This window comes from Homarus americanus, unplaced genomic scaffold, assembly GCF_018991925.1.
Source record: "Homarus americanus isolate GMGI-L3 unplaced genomic scaffold, GMGI_Hamer_2.0 scaffold23578, whole genome shotgun sequence".
Classification (NCBI taxonomy): Eukaryota; Metazoa; Arthropoda; class Malacostraca; order Decapoda; family Nephropidae; genus Homarus; species Homarus americanus.
Genome location: NW_024733231.1, coordinates 5,359,205 through 5,365,204, shown reverse-complemented (window position 1 = coordinate 5,365,204; position 6,000 = coordinate 5,359,205). Strand labels below are relative to the sequence as shown.

At 53.0% G+C, this 6,000-nt stretch overlaps 1 protein-coding gene across 2 annotated transcripts in view; it reads left to right on the top strand.

Annotated features, from left to right (window-relative positions):
• The first annotated feature begins 4,228 nt into the window (after positions 1-4,228).
• LOC121869614 (serine/threonine-protein phosphatase 4 regulatory subunit 1-like) overlaps positions 4,229-6,000 on the top strand; it is a 196,078-nt gene continuing 194,306 nt past the window's right edge. For both annotated transcript variants that reach the window (XM_042371093.1, XM_042371095.1), the window contains exon 1: positions 4,229-4,413. The gene's annotated coding sequence lies outside the window, so the exon portion shown is untranslated. The remainder of the gene's footprint in view (positions 4,414-6,000) is intronic.

Sequence of the window (6,000 nt, the reverse complement as noted above, 5' to 3'; positions counted from 1 at the left end):
TCCCTCCCCTCCCTCCTTCCCTCCCTCCCCTCCTTCCCTCCCTCCCCTCTCTCCCCTCCCTCCTCTCTCCCTCCCTCCCTCCTTCCCTCCCCTCCTTCCCTCCCCTCCCTCCTTCCCTCCCTCCCTCCTTCCCTCCCCTCCTCTTCCCTCCCCTCCCTCCTTCCCTCCCTCCCCTCCTTCCTCCCCTCCCTCCTTCCTCCCTCCCCTCCTTCCTCCCCTCCCTCCTTCCCTCCTCCTCCTCCCTCCCCTCTCTCACTCCTCCCCTCTCTCCTCCCTCCCTCCTTCCTCCTCCTTCCTCCTCCCTCCTTCCTCCCTCCTCCTTCCCCCCTCCCTCCTTCCTCCCTCCTCCCTCCCTCCTCCCTTCCCTCCCTCTCCTTGGGTAGTACGTAACAAAGCAAACATCTTGTCCTTGAAACTTGACTCTTTTTTTTATCATGTCCTTATAATTATTTCCTTCCTTCGCTCTAAGCCATCAAGACCGATCCTGTGTTGTTGTTGTTGTGTGTGTGTGTGTGTGTGTGTGTGTGTGTGTGTGTGTGTGTGTGGAAGAATATATATTTTTGTGTGAATGAAAGAGAAGGGGGGTGGAGAAAAAAGGAGGGAGAAGAAGGAAGGAAGGGAAGAAAGGAGGGAGGAGAGAAGGAAGAAAAGCAGGAAAGAAAGGAGGGAGGTTAAAAGTCCATAATAGGCATATATTTAAGGCCAACTCAAGGCACAAACTTTCCAAACCTAACCTAACCAACAGTCTTTAGCATATATACTTAAAATTATATTATACATACCTCTTGTGGGAAGGGAGAGTCGATCCGGGGTTCTGGGGGGTCGATCCGGGGTTCGAGGGGGTCGTTCAGGGTTCGGGGGTCGATCCGGGGTTCTGGTCGATCCGGGGTTCAGTCGATCCGGGGTTCCCAAGTTGTCCTGATCGCGTTCTCGTCTCGTCTCGTCTCTACCCACTCTTCTTACTGTTGTGATCACGTGATTGGCTGTGTCTCGTATGACGTCATTGATGGTAGTACACTCTGTGATGCATAATTGAGTAATTTTATTGTGTGATAGTTTAGTAAAAATAGTATCGCTAATAATGGTAATAATAATGAAATGATGATAATAATAATAATAACAGTAAAAATAATAACAATAATAATAGTAATAATAATAATAATAATAATAATAATAATAATAATAATAATAATAAAAAATAAAAAATAAAACGATGGGAAAAATTCAAGTCAAGAAAATATTATTGATAATATTTATAAACCCAAAAGTACGAAATATGTGGTGTAACCTGAGTGATTGGTGTACAGTAGTGTGTGTGTGTGTGTGTGTGTGTGTGTGTGTGTGTGTGTGTGTGTGTGTGTGTGTGTGTGTGTGTGTGTGTGTGTGTGTGTGTTTAGCAGTCTTGTCACAGCCAACTCAACACTGTAATCATTGTATTAATATATGTAATACGAGCGATGTCTTTGTAATACTGTACATGGTGTGTTTCCTGTAATGGTTTGGCTGAGTTCTTTGTATTGTGTGTTTGTGTATATTTATGGTGTGTGTGTGTGTGTGCATATGTGTGTGTGTGTTCGTGGATGTGGGTATGTGTGTTTATTGGTGTGTATGGTCGTGTGCATATGCGTATTCGCGTGTGTGTGTGAGGCAGGCGTGGGTTGGGGTAAGGACGGTGTGGGCGCTGGTTAGGTTGCGGAAGCTGGTTAACACGTTAATATTAACTTCCGGTGGGGTGGGTCGCTCACCACTGTGGGGAGGTGCAGTGGGGAGGCAGGAAGCGGCGTTATATTGTTTTGTGGAAACATCAATTAAACCCCAGTACTACACGTCACCCTCTCAAGCATTACCTCAAGGGCTGTTTTAAAAGTGGTGATGTTATTTATAGATGGGGGTTGTCGGGGTATGGTGGTGGTGGTTGTTGTTAGTGTTATTTTGGCACGTGTTGATCAAGTAACTTTGTGTGTGTATGTGTGCCGTGTGTGTGTGTGTGCGCATGTGTGTCGTGTGTGTGTTTGTGTGCTGTGTGTGTGAGAGAGAGAGTTGCAGTCCTAGTAAGAGCTGGAAATTCCCGACACTGCTTCTTCACCTTCCACTTACCTTATCTCTACCCACCTACCCAACCCACTTACCCTGCCTCTCTGCCCACCTACCCCAAGCCACTAACCCTGCCTCTCTGCCCACCTACCAAACCCATAACCCTGCCTCCCTACCTTCCATACCCCACTATCCTGCCTCCCTACCTTACCATACCCACCCTCCTCCTCCCCTACCCACGTACCCTCCCTACCTTACTCTCCCTGCCCACTTACCCTCCCTACCTACCCTAGGATTGGACCAACGATTCTTCACTAAATTATCGTTTTCCGCTTTGATTATCGATCTTCCTTGTTGGTACCAGCGCGGGCAGCAGCCCCTCCCCGCCCATTTTGCCCTTCTCCCTTTCCTTCCCTCCCCTTCCCTCCCTCCTTTCTCTTTACCTCCTTCCTCTTTCCCCATTTACTTTCCGTCTTTCCTCCCTCCCCCACTTTGTCCCCTTTCCCTTCTCCCCTTTACCCTTTTCCTCCTCCTTCCCTTTCCTTCCTTCTTTCTCAACTCTTCCTTTCCTTCTTTTCCTCCCTCTCCTTTTCCCCTCCCTCCCTCCCCTCCTTATACACCCCTCTTTCCTCCTCCCCATCCTTTTCACCTTTCCCCTACATCTCCCTCTCCACCCCACATCCTCCCACATCGCCTCCTTCCTTCCTTCCTTCTCCCTCCCCTCCACCCTCCTTCCTTCTCCTCCCCTCCACCACCTCCTTCCTTCTCCCTCCCACATCCCTCCTTCCTTCTCCCTCCCACATCACCCCTCCTCCCTTCCTTCCTCCCACATCACCCCTCCCTTCCTTCTCCCTCCCTCCTCCTCCTTCCTTCTCCCTCCCCACATCCACCACCTCCCTTCCTTCTCCTCCCATCACCACCTCCTTCCCTTCTCCCTGCCACATCACCTCCTCCCTTCCTCCCACTCACCTTCCCCTTCTCCCTCCCACTCCACCTCCCTTCCTTCCCTCCCATCACCTCCTCCCCTTCCTTCTCCTTCCTCCTTCTCCTTCTCCCTCCCATCTCCTCCTTTCCTCCTTTCTCCACCCTGTGTTTTCCTCTCGTGACCAACAAAATTATGACAGCAAAACGTGATGTGTTGACTGTTCACTATGGTTGATATAAGAGGAGAAACAGGGGTTGGGTGGGATGGAGAGGGGTGTGGTGGCAGAAGGGGTGTGGTGGTGGCAGAGGTAGGGCAGATGGGGAGGGTGTGTGTGGCGGAGAGGGTGTGGTGGTGGCGGAGAGGGGTAGGGCAGATGGGGAGGTGTGTGTGGCGGAGAGGGTGTGGTGGTGGAGGGGGGTGTGGTGGTGGAAGAGTGGAGCAGATGGGGGGTGTGGTGGCGGAGAGGGTGTGGTGGTGGCGGAAGAGGTGGGCAGATGGGGAGGTGTGGTGGTGGGAGGTGTGGTGGTGGCGGAGAGGGTGGGGCAGATGGGGAGGGTGTGGTGGTGGCGGAGAGGGTGTGGTGGGCGGAGAGGTGGGGGCAGATGGGGAGGGTGTGGTGGTGGCGGAGGGTGGGGCGAGATGGGGAGGGTGTGGTGGTGGCGGAGGTGGTGGCGGAGAGGGTGGGGCGAGATGGGGAGGGTGTGGTGTGGCGGAGGGGTGTGGTGGTGGCGGAGGGGTGGGGCGAGATGGGGAGGGTGGGTGGTGGCGGAGAGGGGTGTGGTGGTGGCGGAGAGGGGTGGGCAGATGGGGGGGGGTGTGGTGGTGGAGGGGTGTGTGGTGGCGGAGAGGGTGGGCAGAGTGGGGAGGGGTGTGGTGGTGGGGAGGGGGTGTGGTGGTGTGTGGTGGTGGCAGGAGAGGTGTGGTGGTGGCAGAGAGTGCAGTGGGGTGAAGAGGGTTGGGAAAAATGGACAAGGTGTTATTTCATTAATATCAAGTCTCTTTAATCACATCTCAGTAAGTTATTTTTATTTCGACTGTCAACATGGCGGTGTGTACTGTCATACCTTGTCTGTCTGTCTGTCTTGTGTTTCGCTATAGTTATTATTATTCTTGTTGACTGGTGTGTGTGTGTGTGTGTGTGTGTGTGTGTGTGTGTGTGTGTGTGTGTGTGTATTAACCAAGTGACTAACGTGTTTTCCTTCGGTTTCTCACAGACAGGAGCGGCAGGGGCGCCGAGGTTGGCCTTGCATGGGCATGGGCGGGCCAGACTCCTTAGGCGGCCCCACGTCTTCGGGCGGCGGCAGTAGCGATGAGGAGGACGAGGAAGAAGACGAAGAGGGGGGAGGAGGCGGGGTGGAGGAGGAGGGGTGTGGCAGTGGGGAGGAGGACGCTGCCTGTGCCACGCCCCTCGCCCGCCTCCTGAAGTGCGCCCACTCCGACAACTACTTCGACAGGTGGGTCCTCCTTCTCATCTTCCTCCTGCAGGATATACCGAGTGAGGTGTCTCTTCCTCCTCCCCTATTCTTTTCCTTTTCCTCTCTCTATTCTGTTCATATTTTTCCTCTCTTCCTCCTTTCTTCCTCCATCCTCTTCCTCCCATCCTCTCTTCTTCCTCCTCCTCCTAGCCATCTGCGACACTATCCTCCCCCAGTACCGCTTTAACCCATTCTTCATCCTTCGGCACCAAGACACCTGCCAATGCCCTTCCTGCCACCTCCTCCCCTCCCCCCTTTCTCCTCCTTTCCACTCTTTCCCCTCTCCCTTTCAACTCTTTCCTTCTTCCTTTCCCTCTCCCTTTCCCCATTACTTTTCTGCCATCCCATCTGTGCCTCTACCCCACCCCAATTCGTCCCTCTCCTCTCCCCATCCTGGACATTACCTTACCCAACCCCTCCTCCCCACCCTAGCCTTACCCTTCCCATCCGTATTTCTCCCCACCTTCCCCTACTCAACACCCCTTCCACCTCTCCCCACTTCCCCCCTCCTCCTTCCCCCCTCCCCTTTCCCATCGTCTCAACATTCCCCCCTCCTCCTCTTCCCCGACATCTCAATACTGGGTCATGGCGACATCACGTCTGCAGAATGTTGTACTGTTCTCTCTCTCTCTCTCTCTCTCTCTCTCTCTCTCTCTCCGTTTTAGGCAAAAAAGTTGATGCTTTTTCTCCCTCTTGGTATTGATGTCGTGATATGTATGTGTGTGTTTGTTTATATGTTTGTGTGTGTGGTGTAGTATATACTGTATGTGTGTGTGTGTGTGGGCTTTGTCGACGACACCGGAGTTTCGAGTTGAGGCCCTCCCACTCCCTCCGATTCTTCCCTCCCTCCAGTCCCTTCCTCCCATTTCTTTCCCTCCAATGTCTCTCTCTTCTTTCCTCCTCCCTCCTCCACTCACTCCCTCTAATCCCTCCTCTCTTTCACTCTCCCTCCACTGAGTGTCTTCTGGTTGATGGTGTGTATGGCTCTGAGTGTGTATGGCTCTGAGTGTGTATGGCTCTGAGTGTGTAGCTCTGAGTGTGTATGGCTCTGAGTGTGTATGGCTCTGGTGTGTGGCTCTGAGTGTGTATGGCTCTGAGTGTGTATGGCTGTGGGTGTGTGGTCAGTGTGTATGGCTCTGAGTGTGTATGGCTCTGGTGTGTATGGCTCTGAGGTGTGTATGGCTCTGAGTGTGTATGGCTCTGAGTGTGTATGGCTCTGAGTGTGTATGGCTCTGAGTGTGTATGGCTCTGGTGTGTATGGCTCTGGTTGGTCTGAGTGTGTATGGCTGTGGGTGTGTATGGCTCTGAGTGTGTATGGCTCTGAGTGTGTATGGCTGTGGGTGTGTATGGCTCTGAGTGTGTATGGCTCTGAGTGTGTATGGCTCTGAGTGTGTATGGCTCTGGTGTGTATGGCTGTGGGTGTGTATGCTCTGGTGTGTATGGCTCTGAGTGTGTGTGGTGGTAGTAGTGGTGGTAGTAGTATGGTGGTGGTTGCAACAGCAGTAGGGTGGGTGATGGTGGTAGTAGTAGTGGGTGGTAGGGTAGGCCAACGTGCCTTAAAGCCGC